Genomic DNA, 18680 nt, shown 5'->3' with positions numbered 1-18680 from the left:
TGTGTGTGTGTCATGATTCTGTGTGTCATGATTCTGTGTGTCATGATTCTGTGTGTCATGATTCTGTGTGTGTTTCACGATTCTGTGTGTCATGATTCTGTGTGTCATGATTCTGTGTGGAGTAGGTCTAGGAAGGTCTAGGAAGGAATACTGGAGACAACACAGATAGACACTCCAAGATATAAGACAACAGAAAAACACTTCCTACCAGCAGTGAAGCACAGACCAGACTGTTTAGAGTGGACGGGTGAAAAGGTCACAACAGGGAATAGCAGGAGTGTAGCTCATGCTAGCATCACTCCCTCAAGCTAATTAAGTCAGAACAGAGTCCACAAGAATGTCTATGGTGGGATGAGGCCGTGAAAGATAAGAGCATGGCCGTAAATCGGAAAGAGGTTTTAATCTTCACAGCTGCAACAACAAGGACATGATGGACCAGAAGGGACTGGCATGGGGTCAGACAGAAGATCCTGCAACAGACATGAAGATCAAAAATACACACTTGCACGCAGAAGCGATCACATCAGCACCTCCTTGTAACACATAAAACTGGAGAAGATAGTGAGATCGTTGGACTTCCTGCCCCAACGCCAGGGACGACGCATCTGCGTATGCTGACTCCAGCATAGGGGAAGACGATCTCCAGAGCTCTGGATTCTTTCCTGTTAATCTGAATAAATTCTTTTGAACCAACTGGAAGGTGTCCTCTCCGGATTTGGAACAGCGCAATGTAGACTCTGTGGGTCCTTCTGATTGATTAATGATGACTTGTTGAAAAAGTCCTACAGTCATGATTCTGTGTGTTTCACGATTCTGAGTGTCATGATTCTGTGTGTCTCATGATTGTGTGTGTGTCTCACGATTCTGCGTGTCATGATTCTGTGTGTGTGTCTCAGGATTCTGTGTGTGTCATGATTCTGTGTGTGTCATGATTCTTTGTGTCTCATGATTCAGTGTGTCTCACGATTGTTTGTGTGTTTCACGATTCTGTGTGAGTCATGACTCAGAGTGTCTCATGATTCTGTCTGTGTCTCATGATCGTGTGTGTTTCATGACTGTGTGCGTCATTCCTCTGTGTGTGTCTCATGATTCTGTGTGTGTATCATGACTCTGTGTGTGTCTCATGATTCTGTGTGTGTGTGTCATGATTCTGTGCGTGTCATGATTCTGTGTCTCATGATTCTGTGTGTCTCATGATTGTGTGTGTGTCTCACGATTCTGCGTGTCATGATTCTGTGTGTGTGTCATGATTCTGTGTGTGTCTCACGATTGTTTGTGTGTTTCACGATTCTGTGTGTGTCATCATTCTATGTGTCATGATTCTGTGTGTGTGTCTCATGATTCTGTGTGTGTCATGATTCTGTGTGTGTCATGATTCTATGTGTCATGATTCTGTGTCTCATGATTCTGTGTGTCTCATGATTGTGTGTGTGTCTCACGATTCTGCGTGTCATGATTCTGTGTGTGTGTCATGATTCTGTGTGTGCCTCACGATTGTTTGTGTGTTTCACGATTCTGTGTGTGTCATGATTCTATGTGTCATGATTCTGTGTGTGTGTCTCATGATTCTGTGTGTTTCACGATTCTGTGTGTGTCATGATTCTATGTGTCATGATTCTGTGTGTGTGTCTCATGATTCTGTGTGTGTGTCATGATTCTGTGTGTCATGATTCTGTGTGTGTCATGATTCTGTGTGTTTGTCATGATTCTGTGTGTCTCATGATCATGTGTGTGTCATGACTCTGTGTGTCATGATTCTGTGTGTCTCATGGTTCTGTGTTTCACGATTCTGTCTGTGTCATGATTCTGTGTGTGTGTCTCATGATTCTGTGTGTTTCATGACTCTGTGTGTGTGTCTCATGATTCTGTGTGTCATGATTCTGTGTGTGTGTCTCATGATTCTGTGTGTGTCATGATTCTGTGTGTGTCATGATTCTGTGTGTGTCATGATTCTGTGTGTCATGATTCTGTGTGTGTGTCTCATGATTCTGTGTGTGTCATGATTCTGTGTGTGTCATGATTCTGTGTGTGTTATGATTCTGTGTGTCATGATTCTGTGTGTGTGTTTCATGATTCTGTGTGTGTCATGATTCTGTGTGTCTCATGATTCTGTGTGTGTGTCTCATGATTCTGTCTGTCTCATGATCATGTGTGTGTTTCATAACTCTGTGTGTGTCTCATGATCATGTGTGTGTGTCATTACTCTGTGTCATGACTCTGTGTGTGTCATTATTCTGTGTGTGTCATGACTCAGAGTGTCTCATGATTCTGTCTGTGTCTCATGATCATGTGTGTTTCATGACTGTGTGCGTCATTCCTGTGTGTGTCTGATGATTCTGTGTGTGTGTCATGACTCTGTGTGTGTCTCATGATTCTGTGTGTGTCATGACTGTGTGTGTCATGACTCTATCTGTGTCTCATGATTCTGTGTGTGTCTCATGATTCTGTGTGTGTCTCATGATTCTGTCTGTGTCTCATGATCATGTGTGTGTTTCATGATTCTGTGTGTGTCATGATTCTGTGTGTGTTTCACGATTCTGTGTGTCATGATTCTGTGTGTTTGTCATGATTCTGTGTGTGTGTCTCATGATCATGTGTGTGTGTCATGATTCTTTGTGTGTTTCACGATTCTGTGTGTCATGATTCTGTGTTTCACGATTCTGTCTGTGTCTCATGATCATGTGTGTGTCATGACTCTGTGTGTCATGACTCTGTGTGTCTCATGATTCTGTCTGTGTCTTGATCATGTGTGTGTTTCATATCTGTGTGTGTGTCTCATGATCATGTGTGTGTGTCATGACTCTGTCTGTGTGTCATGATTCTGTGTGTTTGTCATGATTCTGTGTGTGTCATGATTCTGTGAGTGTCTTGATTCTGTGTGTGTCTCATGATTCTGTGTGTCTCACGATTCTGTGTGAGTCATGATTCTGTGTGTCATGATTCTGTGTGTGTCATGATTCTGTGTGTCTCATGATTCTGTGTGTGTCATGATTCTGTGTGTGTCTCATGATTCTGTGTGTGTCATGATTCTGTGTCATGATTCTGTGTGTGTCTCATGATTCTGTGTGTGTCTCATGATTCTGTGTGTTTGTCATGATTCTGTGTGTGTGTCTCATGATTCTGTGTGTGTCTCATGATTCTGTGTGTCATGACTCTGTGTCATGATTTTGTGTCTCATGATTCTGTGTGTCTCATGATTCTGTGTGTGTCATGATCATGTGTGTGTCATGATTCTGTGTGTGTCATGATTCTGTGTGTGTCATGAATCTGTGTGTCTCACGATTGTGTGTGTTTCTCACGATTCTGTGTGTCATGATTCTGTGTGTGTGTCTCATGATTCTGTGTGTGTCATGATTCTTTGTGTGTTTCACGATTCTGTGTGAGTCATGATTCTCTGTGTCTCACGATTCTGTGTGTGTCTCACGATTCTGTGTGTGTCTCACGATTGTGTGTGTTTCTCACGATTCTGTGTCTCACGATTCTGTGTGTGTGTCATAACACTGTGTGTGATTCATAACACTGTGTGTGTGTCATGATCCTGTGTGTGTCATGATTCTGTGTGTGTCTTACGATTCTGTGTGTCATGATTCTGTGTGTGTCTAATGATTCTGTGTGTCATGATTCTGTGTGTCTCATGATTCTGTGTGTCTCATGATTGTTTGTGTGTCTCACGATTCTGTGTGTCATGATTCTGTGTGTGTCTCATGATTCTGTGTGTCATGATTCTGTGTGTCTCATGATTCTGTGTGTCTCACGATTGTGTGTGTGTTTCACGATTGTGTGTGTGTTTCACGATTCTGTGTGAGTCATGATTCTGTGTGTCTCACGATTGTGTGTGTCATGATTCTGTGTGTGTCTCATGATTCTGTGTGTCTCACGATTGTGTGTGTCATGATTCTGTGTGTGTCTCATGATTCTGTGTGTGTGTCATAACACTGTGTGTGTCATGATTCTGTGTGTGTGTCATGATTCTGTGTGTGTCATGATTCTGTGTGTGTCTTACGATTCTGTGTGTCATGATTCTATGTGTGTCTCATGATTCTGTGTGTGTCATGATTCCCTGTGTGTCATGATTCTGTGTGTCTCATGATTGTGTGTGTGTCTCACGATTCTGTGTGTCATGATTCTGTGTGTGTGTCTCATGATTCTGTGTGTATGTCATGATTCTGTGTGTGTCATGATTCTGTGTTTTTCATGATTCTTTGTGTCTCATGATTCTGTGTGTCTCACGATTGTGTGTGTGTTTCACGATTCTGTGTGAGTCATGATTCTGTGTGTCATGATTCTGTGTGTCTCACGATTGTGTGTGTGTGTCTCACGATTCTGTGTGTGTGTCATGATTCTGTGTGTCATGATTCTGTGTGTCTCACGATTGTGTGTGTGTCTCACAATTCTGTATGTGTCATGACTCTGTGTGTCATTATTCTGTGTGTGTCATGACTCTGTATGTCTAATGATTCTGTGTGTGTCTCATGATTCTGTCTGTGTCTCATGATTGTTTCTGTGTCTCATGATCATGTGTGTGTTTCACGATTCTGTGTGTCATGATTCTGTGTGTCTCACGATTCTGTGTCATGATTCTGTGTGTGTGTCTCATTTTTCTGTCTGTGTCTGATGATTCTGTGTGTCTGATGATCATGTGTGTGTTTCATGACTCTGTGTGTGTCATGACTCTGTGTGTGTCTCATGATCATGTGTGTGTTTCATGACTCTGTGTGTTTCATGATTCTGTGTGTGTCATGACTGTGTGTGTGTCGCATGATTCTGTGTGTCTCATGATTCTGTCGGTGTCTCATGATCATGTGTTTGTTTCATGACTCTGTGTGTGTCATGACTCTGTGTGTGTCTCATGATCATGTGTGTGTTTCATGACTCTGTGTGTTTCATGATTCTGTGTGTGTCATGACTGTGTGTGTGTCTCATGATTCTTTCTCTCTCATGATTCTGTCTGTGTCTCATGATTCTGTGTGTGTCTCATGATTCTTTCCGTGTCTCATGATCGTGTGTGTTTTTCTTGATTCTGTGTGTCATGACTCTGTGTGCGTCTCATGATCATGTGTGGGTTTCATGACTCTGTGTGTGTCATGACTCTGTGTGTGTCTCATGATTCTGTGTGTGTTTCATGATTCTGTGTGTGTCATGATTCTGTGTGTGTTTCATGATTCTGTGTGTGTCATGATTCTGTGTGTCATTACTCTGTGTGTCATGATTCTGTGTGTCATGACTCTGTGTGTCATGATTCTGTGTGTGTCATGACTCAGTGTGTGTCTCATGATTCTTTGTGTGTCTCATGATTCTGTCTGTCTCATGATTTTGTCTGTGTCTCATGATCATGTGTGTGTTTCATGACTCTGTGTGTGTCATGACTCTGTGTGTGTCTCATAACTTTGTGTGTGTCATGACTCTGTGTGTCATGATTCTGTGTGTGTGTCTCATGATTCTGTTTTTCATGATTCTGTGTGTGTGTCTCATGATCATGTGTGTGTCATGATTCAGTGTGTCATGATTCTGTGTGTTTGTCATGATTCTGTGTGTGTGTCTCATGATCATGTGTGTGTCATGACTCTGTGTGTCATGATTCTGTGTGTCTCATGATTCTGTGTGTGTCATGATTCTGTGTGTGTCTCATGATCATGTGTGTGTCATGACTCTGTGTGTCTCATGATTCTGTGTGTGTGTCGCATTATTCTGTGTGTCTCATGATTCTGTCTGTGTCTCATGATCATGTGTGTGTTTCATGACTCTGTGTGTGTCATGACTCTGTGTGTGTGTCTCATGATTCTGTGTGTTTCATGACTCTGTGTTTGTCTCATGACTGTGTGTGTCATGATTCTGTGTGTCATGACTCTGTGTGTGTGTCATGATTCTGTGTGTGTCATGATTCTGTGTGTTTGTCATGACTCTGTGTGTGTCTCATGATCATGTGTGTGTTTCATGACTCTGTGTGTTTCATGATTCTGTGTGTGTCATGACTGTGTGTGTGTCTCATGATTCTTTCTCTCTCATGATTCTGTCTGTGTCTCATGATTCTGTGTGTGTCTCATGATTCTTTCCGTGTCTCATGATCGTGTGTGTTTTTCTTGATTCTGTGTGTCATGACTCTGTGTGCGTCTCATGATCATGTGTGGGTTTCATGACTCTGTGTGTGTCATGACTCTGTGTGTGTCTCATGATTCTGTGTGTGTTTCATGATTCTGTGTGTGTCATGATTCTGTGTGTGTTTCATGATTCTGTGTGTGTCATGATTCTGTGTGTCATTACTCTGTGTGTCATGATTCTGTGTGTCATGACTCTGTGTGTCATGATTCTGTGTGTGTCATGACTCAGTGTGTGTCTCATGATTCTTTGTGTGTCTCATGATTCTGTCTGTCTCATGATTTTGTCTGTGTCTCATGATCATGTGTGTGTTTCATGACTCTGTGTGTGTCATGACTCTGTGTGTGTCTCATAACTTTGTGTGTGTCATGACTCTGTGTGTCATGATTCTGTGTGTGTGTCTCATGATTCTGTTTTTCATGATTCTGTGTGTGTGTCTCATGATCATGTGTGTGTCATGATTCAGTGTGTCATGATTCTGTGTGTTTGTCATGATTCTGTGTGTGTGTCTCATGATCATGTGTGTGTCATGACTCTGTGTGTCATGATTCTGTGTGTCTCATGATTCTGTGTGTGTCATGATTCTGTGTGTGTCTCATGATCATGTGTGTGTCATGACTCTGTGTGTCTCATGATTCTGTGTGTGTGTCGCATTATTCTGTGTGTCTCATGATTCTGTCTGTGTCTCATGATCATGTGTGTGTTTCATGACTCTGTGTGTGTCATGACTCTGTGTGTGTGTCTCATGATTCTGTGTGTTTCATGACTCTGTGTTTGTCTCATGACTGTGTGTGTCATGATTCTGTGTGTCATGACTCTGTGTGTGTGTCATGATTCTGTGTGTGTCATGATTCTGTGTGTTTGTCATGATTCTGTGTGTGTCATGATTCTGTGTGTCTTGAGTCTGTGTGTCTCATGACTGTGTGTCATGATTCTGTGTGTCATGATTCTGTGTGTGTCATGATTCTGTGTGTGTGTCTCATAATTCTGTGTGTGTCTCATGATTCTTTGTGTCTCATGATTCTGTGTGTCATGATTCTGTGTGTGTCATGACTCTGTGTATGTCATGACTCTGTGTGTGTCTCATGATTCTGTGTGTGTCATGATTCTGTGTGTGTCATGATTCTGTGTGTGTCATGATTCTGTGTGTTTGTCATGATTCTGTGTGTGTTTTATGATTCTTTGTGTCTCATGATTCTGTGTGTGTCTCACGATTCTGTGTGTCATGATTCTGTGTGTGTGTCTCATGACTCTGTGTGTGTCATGATTCTGTGTGTTATGACTCTTTGTGTGTGTCTCATGATTCTGTGTGTGTAATGATTCTGTGTGTCTTTCATGATTCTGTGTGTGTCATGATTCTATATGTGTCATGACTCTGTGTGTGTCATGACTCTGTGTGTCATTATTCTGTGTGTGTCATGACTCTGTATGTCTAATGATTCTTTGTGTGTCTCATGATTCTGTCTGTGTCTCATGATTCTGTCTGTGTCTCATGATTCTGTGTGTTTGTCATGATTCTGTGTGTGTCTCATGATTCTTTCTGTATCTCATGATTGTTTCTGTGTCTCATGATCATGTGTGTGTTTCACGATTCTGTGTGTCATGATTCTGTGTGTCTCACGATTCTGTGTCATGATTCTGTGTGTGTGTCTCATGATTCTGTCTGTGTCTGATGATTCTGTGTGTCTGATGATCATGTGTGTGTTTCATGACTGTGTGTCTGTCATGACTCTGTGTGTGTCTCATGATCATGTGTGTGTTTCATGACTCTGTGTGTGTCATGACTCTGTGTTTGTTTCATGACTCTGTGTGTGTCATGACTCTGTGTGTGTCATGATTCTGTGTGTGTCATGATTCTTTCTCTCTCATGATTCTGTCTGTGTCTCATGATTCTGTCTGTGTCTCATGATTCTGTGTGTGTCTCATGATTCTTTCCGTGTCTCATGATCATGTGTGTTTTTCTTGATTCTGTGTGTCATGACTCTGTGTGCGTCTCATGATCATGTGTGGGTTTCATGACTCTGTGTGTGTCATGACTCTGTGTGTGTCTCATGATTCTGTGTGTGTTTCATGATTCTGTGTGTGTCATGATTCTGTGTGTGTCATTACTCTGTGTCTCATGATTCTGTGTGTCATGACTCTGTGTGTCATGATTCTGTGTGTGTCATGACTCAGTGTGTGTCTCATGATTCTCTGTGTGTCTCATGATTCTGTCTGTCTCATGATTTTGTCTGTGTCTCATGATCATGTGTGTGTTTCATGACTCTGTGTGTGTCATGACTCTGTGTGTGTCTCATGACTTTGTGTGTGTCATGACTCTGTGTGTCATGATTCTGTGTGTCTCATGATTCTGTTTTTCATGATTCTGTGTGTGTGTCTCATGATCATGTGTGTGTCATGATTCAGTGTGTCATGATTCTGTGTGTTTGTCATGATTCTGTCTGTGTCTCATGATCATGTGTGTGTTTCATGAATCTGTGTGTGTCATGACTCTGTGTGTGTCTCATGATCCTGTGTGTTTCATGACTCTGTGTGTGTCATGACTCTGTGTGTCATTATTCCGTGTGTGTCATGACTCAGTGTGTGTCTCATGATTCTGTGTGTGTGTCTCATGATTCTGTCTGTGTCTCATGATTCTGTCTGTGTCTCATGATCATGTGTGTGTCTCATGACTCTGTGTGTGTCATGACTCTGTGTGTGTCTCATGATTCTGTGTGTTTCATGACTCTGTGTTTGTCTCATGACTGTGTTTCATGATTCTGTGTGTCATGACTCTGTGTGTGTCTCATGATTCTGTGTGTTTCATGATTCTGTGTGTGTCATGACTGTGTGTGTGTCGCATGATTCTGTGTGTGTCTCATGATTCTCTGTGTCATGATTCTGTGTGTGTCATGATTCTGTGTGTCTTGAGTCTGTGTGTCTCATGACTGTGTGTCATGATTCTGTGTGTCATGATTCTGTGTGTGTCATGATTCTGTGTGTCATGATTCTGTGTGTGTCATGATTCTGTGTGTTTGTCATGATTCTGTGTGTGTTTTATGATTCTTTGTGTCTCATGATTCTGTGTCTCATGATCCTGTGTGTGTCATGATACTGTGTGTGTCTCACGATTCTGTGTGTCATGATTCTGTGTGTGTGTCTCATGATTCTGTGTGTGTCTCATGATTCTCTGTGTCATGATTCTGTGTGTGTCATGATTCTGTGTGTCTTGAGTCTGTGTGTCTCATGACTGTGTGTCATGATTCTGTGTGTCATGATTCTGTGTGTGTCATGATTCTGTGTGTTTGTCATGATTCTGTGTGTGTTTTATGATTCTTTGTGTCTCATGATTCTGTGTCTCATGATCCTGTGTGTGTCATGATACTGTGTGTGTCTCACGATTCTGTGTGTCATGATTCTGTGTGTGTCATGACTCTGTGTATGTCATGACTCTGTGTGTCTCATGACTCTGTGTGTCTCATGATTCTGTGTGTGTGTCATGATTCTGTGTGTCTGTCATGACTCTGTGTATGTGTCATGATTCTGTGTGTGTCATGATTCTGTATGTTTGTCATGATTCTGTGTGTGTTTTATGATTCTTTGTGTCTCATGTTTCTGTGCGTGTCTCATGATTCTGTGTGTCTTGAGTCTGTGTGTCTCATGACTCTGTGTGTGTCATGATTCTGTGTGTTATGACTCTTTGTGTGTGTCTCATGATTCTGTATGTGTGTCATGATTCTGTATGTGTCATGATTCTGTGTGTGTTTCACGATTCTGTGTGTCATGATTCGGTGTGTCATGATTCTGTGTGTGTGTCGTGCTTCTGTGTGTGTGTCTCATGATTCTGTGTGTGTGTCATGACTCTGTGTGTGTCATGATTCTGTGTGTGTCATGACTCTGTGTGTGTCATGACTCTGTGTGTGTCATGATTCTGTGAGTGTGTCTCATGATTCTATGTGTGTCTCATGATTCTGTGTGTGTCATGACTCTGTGTGTCTCATGATTTTGTATGTCTCATGATTCTGTCCGTGTCTCATGAATATTTGTGTTTCATGACTCTGTGTGTGTCATGATTCTGTCTGTCTCTTGATCATGTGTGTGTTTCATGACTCTGTGTGTCTCATGGTTCTGTCTGTCTCTTGATCATGTGTGTGTTTCATAACTCTGTGTGTCTCATGATCATGTGTGTGTGTCATGAGTCTGTGTGTGTGTCATGATTCTGTGTGTTTGTCATGATTCTGTGTGTGTCATGATTCTGTGTGTGTCTCATGATTCTGTGTGTTTGTCATGATTCTGTGTGTGTGTCTCATGATTCTGTGTGTGTGTTATGATTCCTTGTGTCATGACTCTGTGTGTCATGATTCTGTGTGTGGGTCTCATGATTCTGTGTGTGTCATGATTCTGTGTGTGTCATGATTCTGTGTGTCTCACGATTGTGTGTGTTTCTCACGATTCTGTGTGACATGATTCTGTGTGTCTCACGATTGTGTGTTTTTCTCACGATTCTGTGTGTCATGATTCTGTGTGTGTGTCTTACGATTCTGTGTGAGTCATGATTCTCTGTAAGTCTCACGATTCTGTGTGTGTCTCACGATTGTGTGTGTGTCTCATGATTCTGTGTGTGTCATGATTCTGTGTGTGTCTCATGATTCTGTGTGTCATGATTCTGTGTGTGTCATGATTCTGTGTGTGTCTCATGATTCTGTGTGTCATGATTCTGTGTGTGTGTCATGATTTTGTGTGTTTCACGATTCTGTGTCATGATTCTGTGTGTTTGTCATGATTCTGTGTGTCTCATGATTCTGTGTGTCTCATGATTCTTTGTGTGTTTCACGATTCTGTGTGTCATGATTCTGTGTGTCACATGATTCTGTGTGTCATGATTCTGTGTGTGTTTCACGATTCTGTGTGTCTCATGATTCTGTGTGTGTCATGATTCTGTGTGTTTCAAGATTCTGTGTGTCATGATTCTTTGTGTCTCATGATTCTGTCTGTCTCATCATCATGTGTTTGTTTCATGACTCTGTGTGTGTCATGACTCTGTGTGTGTCTCATGATCATGTGTGTGTTTCATGACTCTGTGTGTGTCATGACTCTATGTGTGTCTCATGATTCTGTGTGTGTCATGATTCTGTGTGTCATGACTCTGTGTGTCATTATTCTGTATGTTTCATGACTCTGTGTGTGTTATGACTCTGTGTTTCATTATTCTGTGTGTGTCATGACTCTGTGTGTCATGATTCTGTGTCATGATTCTGTGTGTCATGATTCTGTGTGTCATGATTCTGTGTGTGTGTCGCATGATTCTTTGTGTCTCATGATTCTGTCTGTCTCATCATCATGTGTTTGTTTCATGACTGTGTGTTTCATGACTATGTGTGTGTCTCATGATCATGTGTGTGTTTCATGATTCTGTGTGTGTCATGACTCTATGTGTGTCTCATGATTCTGTGTGTGTGTCATGATTCTGTGTGTCATGACTCTGTGTGTCATGATTCTGTGTGTGTCATGACTCAGTGTGTGTCTCATGATTCTCTGTGTGTCTCATGATTCTGTCTGTCTCATGATTTTGTCTGTGTCTCATGATCATGTGTGTGTTTCATGACTCTGTGTGTGTCATGACTCTGTGTGTGTCTCATGACTTTGTGTGTGTCATGACTCTGTGTGTCATGATTCTGTGTGTGTCTCATGATTCTGTTTTTCATGATTCTGTGTGTGTGTCTCATGATCATGTGTGTGTCATGATTCAGTGTGTTTGTCATTATTCTGTGTGTGTGTCTCATGATCATGTGTGTGTCATGACTCTGTGTGTCATGATTCTGTGTGTCTCATGATTCTGTGTGTGTCATGATTCTGTGTGTGTGTCTCATGATCATGTGTGTGTAATGACTCTGTGTGTCATGATTCTGTGTGTCTCATGATTCTGTGTGTGTGTCGCATTATTCTGTGTGTCTCATGATTCTGTCTGTGTCTCATGATCATGTGTGTGTTTCATGAATCTGTGTGTGTCATGACTCCTTGTGTGTCTCATGATCCTGTGTGTTTCATGACTCTGTGTGTGTCATGACTCAGTGTGTGTCTCATGATTCTGTGTGTGTGTCTCATGATTCTGTCTGTGTCTCATGATCATGTGTGTGTCTCATGACTCTGTGTGTGTCATGACTCTGTGTGTGTCTCATGATTCTGTGTGTTTCATGATTCTGTGTGTGTCATGACTGTGTGTGTGTCGCATGATTCTGTGTGTGTCTCATGATTCTCTGTGTCATGATTCTGTGTGTGTCATGATTCTGTGTGTCTTGAGTCTGTGTGTTTCATGACTGTGTGTCATGATTCTGTGTGTCATGATTCTGTGTGTGTCATGATTCTGTGTGTTTGTCATGATTCTGTGTGTGTTTTATGATTCTTTGTGTCTCATGATTCTGTGTCTCATGATCCTGTGTGTGTCATGATACTGTGTGTGTCTCATGACTCTGTGTGTGTCATGATTCTGTGTGTTATGACTCTTTGTGTGTGTCTCATGATTCTGTGTGTGTGTCATGATTCTGTGTGTCTGTCATGACTCTGTGTATGTGTCATGATTCTGTGTGTGTCATGATTCTGTGTGTTTGTCATGATTCTGTGTGTGTTTTATGATTCTTTGTGTCTCATGATTCTGTGCGTGTCTCATGATTCTGTGTGTCTTGAGTCTGTGTGTCTCATGACTCTGTGTGTGTCATGATTCTGTGTGTTATGACTCTTTGTGTGTGTCTCATGATTCTGTATGTGTATCATGATTCTGTATGTGTCATGATTCTGTGTGTGTCTCATGATTCTGTATGTGTATCATGATTCTGTGTGTCATGATTCGGTGTGTCATGATTCTGTGTGTGTGTCGTGCTTCTGTGTGTGTGTGTCTCATGATTCTGTGTGTGTGTCATGACTCTGTGTGTGTCATGATTCCATGTGTGTCATGACTCTGTGTGTGTCATGACTCTGTGTGTGTCATGATTCTGTGAGTGTGTCTCATGATTCTATGTGTGTCTCATGATTCTGTGTGTGTCATGATTCTTTGTGTGTCTCATGATTCTGTCCGTTTCTCATGATTCTGTCCGTGTCTCATGAATATTTGTGTTTCATGACTCTGTGTGTGTCATGATTCTGTCTGTCTCTTGATCATGTGTGTGTTTCATGACTCTGTGTGTCTCATGATTCTGTCTGTCTCTTGATCATGTGTGTGTTTCATAACTCTGTGTGTCTCATGATCATGTGTGTGTGTCATGAGTCTGTGTGTGTCATGATTCTGTGTGTTTGTCATGATTCTGTGCGTGTCATCATTCTGTGTGTATGTCATGATTCTGTGTGTTTGTCATGATTCTGTGTGTGTCATGATTCTGTGTGTTTGTCATGATTCTGTGTGTGTCATGATTCTGTGTGTGTCTCATGATTTTGTGTGTTTGTCATGATTCTGTGTGTGTGTCTCATGACTCTGTGTGTGTGATGATTCTGTGTGTGTGTGTGATGATTCTGTGTGTGTCATGATTCTGTGTGTCTCACGATTGTGTGTGTTTCTCACGATTCTGTGTGACATGATTCTGTGTGTCTCACGATTGTGTGTTTTTCTCACGATTCTGTGTGTGTCTCATGATTCTGTGTGTGTCATGATTCTGTGTGTGTTTCACGATTCTGTGTGAGTCATGATTCTGTGTGTGTCTCATGATTCTGTGTGTCATGATTTTGTGTGTTTCACGATTCTGTGTCATGATTCTATGTGTTTGTCATGATTCTGTGTGTCTCATGTTTCTGTGTGTCATGATTCTGTGTGTGTTTCATGATTCTGTGTGTCATGATTCTGTGTGTCTCATGATTCTGTGTGTGTCATGATTCTGTGTGTGTTTCATGATTCTGTGTGTCATGATTCTGTGTGTCTCATGATTCTGTGTGTCATGATTTTGTGTGTTTCACGATTCTGTGTCATGATTCTGTGTGTTTGTCATGATTCTGTGTGTCTCATGATTCTGTGTGTCATGATTCTGTGTGTGTTTCACGATTCTGTGTCATGATTCTGTGTGTTTGTCATGATTCTGTGTGTCTCATGATTCTGTGTGTCATGATTCTGTGTGTGTTTCACGATTCTGTGTCATGATTCTGTGTGTTTGTCATGATTCTGTGTGTCTCATGATTCTGTGTGTCATGATTCTGTGTGTGTTTCACGATTCTGTGTGTCATGATTCTGTGTGTCTCATGATTCTGTGTGTGTCATCATCATGTGTTTGTTTCATGACTCTGTGTGTGTCATGACTCTGTGTGTGTCTCATGATCATGTGTGTGTTTCATGACTCTGTGTGTGTCATGATTCTATGTGTGTCTCATGATTCTGTGTGTGTCATGATTCTGTGTGTCATGACTCTGTGTGTGTCATTATTCTGTATGTGTCATGACTCTGTGTGTGTTATGACTCTGTGTGTCATTATTCTGTGTGTGTCATGACTATGTGGGTCATGATTCTGTGTCATGATTCTGTGTGTCATGATTCTGTGTGTCATGATTCTGTGTGTGTGTCGCATGATTCTTTGTGTCTCATGATTCTGTCTGTCTCATCATCATGTGTTTGTTTCATGACTCTGTGTGTGTCATGACTCTGTGTGTGTCTCATGATCATGTGTGTGTTTCATGATTCTGTGTGTGTCATGACTCTGTGTGTCATGATTCTGTGTGTGTCATGACTCAGTGTGTGTCTCATGATTCTCTGTGTGTCTCATGATTCTGTCTGTCTCATGATTTTGTCTGTGTCTCATGATCATGTGTGTGTTTCATGACTCTGTGTGTGTCATGACTCTGTGTGTGTCTCATGATTTTGTGTGTGTCATGACTCTGTGTGTGTCATGATTCTGTGTGTGTCTCATGATTCTGTTTTTCATGATTCTGTGTGTGTCTCATGATCATGTGTGTGTCATGATTCAGTGTGTCATGATTCTGTGTGTTTGTCATGATTCTGTGTGTGTGTCTCATGATCATGTGTGTGTCATGACTCTGTGTGTCATGATTCTGTGTGTGTCTCATGATCATGTGTTTGTTTCATGACTCTGTGTGTGTCATGACTCTATGTGTGTCTCATGATTCTGTGTGTGTCATGACTCTGTGTGTGTGATGATTCTGTATGTGTCATGACTCTGTGTGTGTCATGAGTCTGTGTGTCATTATTCTGTGTGTGTCATGACTCCGTATGTATAATGATTCATTCTGTGTCTCATGATTCTGTGTATTTGTCATGATTCTGTCTGTATCTCATGATTGTTTCTGTGTCTCATGATCATGTGTGTGTTTCACGATTCTGTGTGTCATGATTCTGTGTGTCTCACGATTCTGTGTCATGATTCTGTGTGTGTGTCTCATGATTCTGTCTGTGTCTGATGATTCTGTGTGTCTGATGATCATGTGTGTTTCATGACTCTGTGTGTGTCATGACTCTGTGTGTGTCTCATGATTCTGTGTGTTTCATGATTCTGTGTGTGTCATGACTGTGTGTGTGTCGCATGATTCTGTGTGTCTCATGATTCTGTCGGTGTCTCATGATCATGTGTTTGTTTCATGACTCTGTGTGTGTCATGACTCTGTGTGTGTCATGATTCTGTGTGTCTCATGATTCTTTCCGTGTCTCATGATCATGTGTGTTTTTCTTGATTCTGTGTGTCATGACTCTGTGTGCGTCTCATGATCATGTGTGGGTTTCATGACTCTGTGTGTGTCATGACTCTGTGTGTGTCTCATGATTCTGTGTGTGTCATTACTCTGTGTCTCATGATTCTGTGTGTCATGACTCTGTGTGTCATGATTCTGTGTGTGTCATGACTCAGTGTGTGTCTCATGATTCTGTGTGTGTCTCATGATTCTGTCTGTGTCTCATGATTTTGTCTGTGTCTCATGATCATGTGTGTGTTTCATGACTCTGTGTGTGTCATGACTCTGTGTGTGTCTCATGACTTTGTGTGTGTCATGACTCTGTGTGTCATGATTCTGTGTGTGTCTCATGATTCTGTTTTTCATGATTCTGTGTGTGTGTCTCATGATCATGTGTGTGTCATGATTCAGTGTCGCATTATTCTGTGTCTCATGATTCTGTCTGTGTCTCATGATCATGTGTGTGTTTCATGAATCTGTGTGTGTCATGACTCTGTGTGTGTCTCATGATCATGTGTGTTTCATGACTCTGTGTGTGTCATGACTCTGTGTGTGTCATTATTCCGTGTGTGTCATGACTCAGTGTGTGTCTCATGATTCTGTCTGTGTCTCATGATCATGTGTGTGTTTCATGACTCTGTGTGTGTCATGACTCTGTGTGTGTCTCATGATTCTGTGTTTCATGACTCTGTGTGTGTCATGACTGTGTGTGTGTCTCATGATTCTGTGTTTCATGACTCTGTGTGTGTCATGACTCTGTGTGTCTCATGATTCTGTGTTTCATGACTCTGTGTGTGTCATGACTGTGTGTGTGTCTCATGATTCTGTGTGTGTGTCATGATTCTGTGTGTGTCATGATTCTGTGTGTTTGTCATGATTCTGTGTGTGTTTTATGATTCTGTGTGTGTCTCATGATTCTGTGTGTCATGATTCTGTGTGTGTCATGAATCTGTGTTTCTTGAGTCTGTGTGTCTCATGACTGTGTGTCATGATTCTGTGTGTCATGATTCTGTGTGTGTGTCTCATGATTCTGTGTGTGTCTCACGATTCTGTGTGTCATGATTCTGTGTGTGTGTCTCATGATTCTGTGTGTGTCATGATTCTGTGTGTGTCATGACTCTGTGTGTGTCTCATGATTCTGTGTGTGTGTCTCATGATTCTGTGTGTCTCATGATTCTGTGTGTGTCATGATTCTGTGTGTGTGTCTCATGATTCTGTGTGTCATGATTCTGTGTGTGTCATGATTCTGTGTGTCATGATTCTGTGTGTGTGTCTCATGATTCTGTGTGTGTCATGATTCTGTGTGTGTCATGATTCTGTGTGTCATGATTCTGTGTCTCATGATTCTGTGAGTGTGTGTCATGATTCTGTCTGTGTGTCATGATTCTGTGTGTGTCATGATTCTGTGTGTCTCATGATTCTGTGTGTGTCATGATTCTGTGTGTGTCATGATTCTGTGTGTGTCATGATTCTCTGTGTCTCATGATTGTCTGTGTCTCATGATTCTGTGTGTAGAGTAGAAGTCCGTACGTCCAAATCAATGATGTAAATACACACGCACAAATCTGACCCAGACATTCTGGTGTTTCAGAGTCAGCATGACATCTTGTAAATGACCTGGTCAGAGTGAACACAAGCGTGCACACACACACACACACACACACACACACACACACACACACACACACACCTATTTTCAAAGTTCATGCCTTTCCAGCTACAACAGACAGGTGGATGGGGAGGCTTCTTCTTGACATGGATAGTTTCTGCTATCCTGTGTAGTCGACTGTCATTCTCTGAGAATGAATTCCTGTTGGCTGTACTCTCTCTCTCTCTCTCTCTCTCTCTCTCTCTCTCTCTCTCTCTCTCTCTCTCTCGCTTTGGTCTCTTCTTTTATTTTGTTACTTGGTGACCAGTGGAGTTTCTGATTGAATCCTCTATCGCTGCTGCTATAATGGTGGAAAAGCACAAACTGTGCTGTGCCAAAATCTTGCCTCTTCTAACTAACAACTAACAACTGCTCACACCAATCCAGCCTTGCACTTAAAATCATTATCACATGGGAACGATACAGAGGAAGAAGATCCTCCACGGGATTGTAAGGAGTTGATAAATTCCACAACAAGTGTAAGGGCAGACTTGCAACAAACACCTTTGGAAAAGGACGATCTCCTTCTGTACTGTGATGGGTCAGCATGAGACCTGATGATCAAACCATACTAGCAGGACATGCAGTCGTTGACAATCAAGGTCAGTGCATGGAAGCTCTCAAGCCACCAGCATCATCTGCTCAAGCTGCAGAATTGGTAGCTCTCACAAGAGCATGCAAAGTTGCATATTCCCAGACTCACGTTATGCCTTCTCAGTCGCGCATGATTGTAGTCAAATATGGGAAAACAGAGGTTTCATAACGACTGCAGGTAAACCAATTCAACACGCTGAGTTAGTGAAGACTCGTTAGCTGCTATGATGCTTCCTGCACAGATCGCGATTGTGAAATGCAGTGGACACTCAAAAGTGGATTCAGAGGTGGCAAGAGGAAATATCTCAGCTGATAAAAATGCTAAAGAAGCAGCGATGAATGCATCACTGCCTCCATGGCTGAGCGCTGCTCTAACTGCTCTACAGCCCTCTGACCCACCTTGCACAGTCCGTGACCTCATTGCTTTCCAGAACCAGGCTACTGAATCTGAGATAAAACTGTGGCAAAAGAAACAATGTCGCAAAGATGTGGATAACTTGTGGAAATTCACTGATGAATGTGTAGCATGACCTACAACAGCCTATGATTCCCTCATCGCTTGTGAGCATGGTGCAGCACACGTTCGTTACAAAGCTGTAAGTGACTACATCTCCAAACTCTTCTTCACCATGGGGTTGGAGAAACGAGAGACAGGATTCACCCAAAGATGCCTAATCTGCATCGAAGCAGGACCATCCGCCGAGAC

The sequence above is a fragment of the Aulostomus chinensis genome, chromosome 7 (genome assembly GCF_037954235.1).
Source record: "Aulostomus chinensis isolate RoL2024-O1b breed Wild chromosome 7, RoL_Achi_v1.0, whole genome shotgun sequence".
NCBI lineage: Eukaryota > Metazoa > Chordata > Actinopteri > Syngnathiformes > Aulostomidae > Aulostomus > Aulostomus chinensis.
This window is presented reverse-complemented; position numbering follows the sequence as displayed.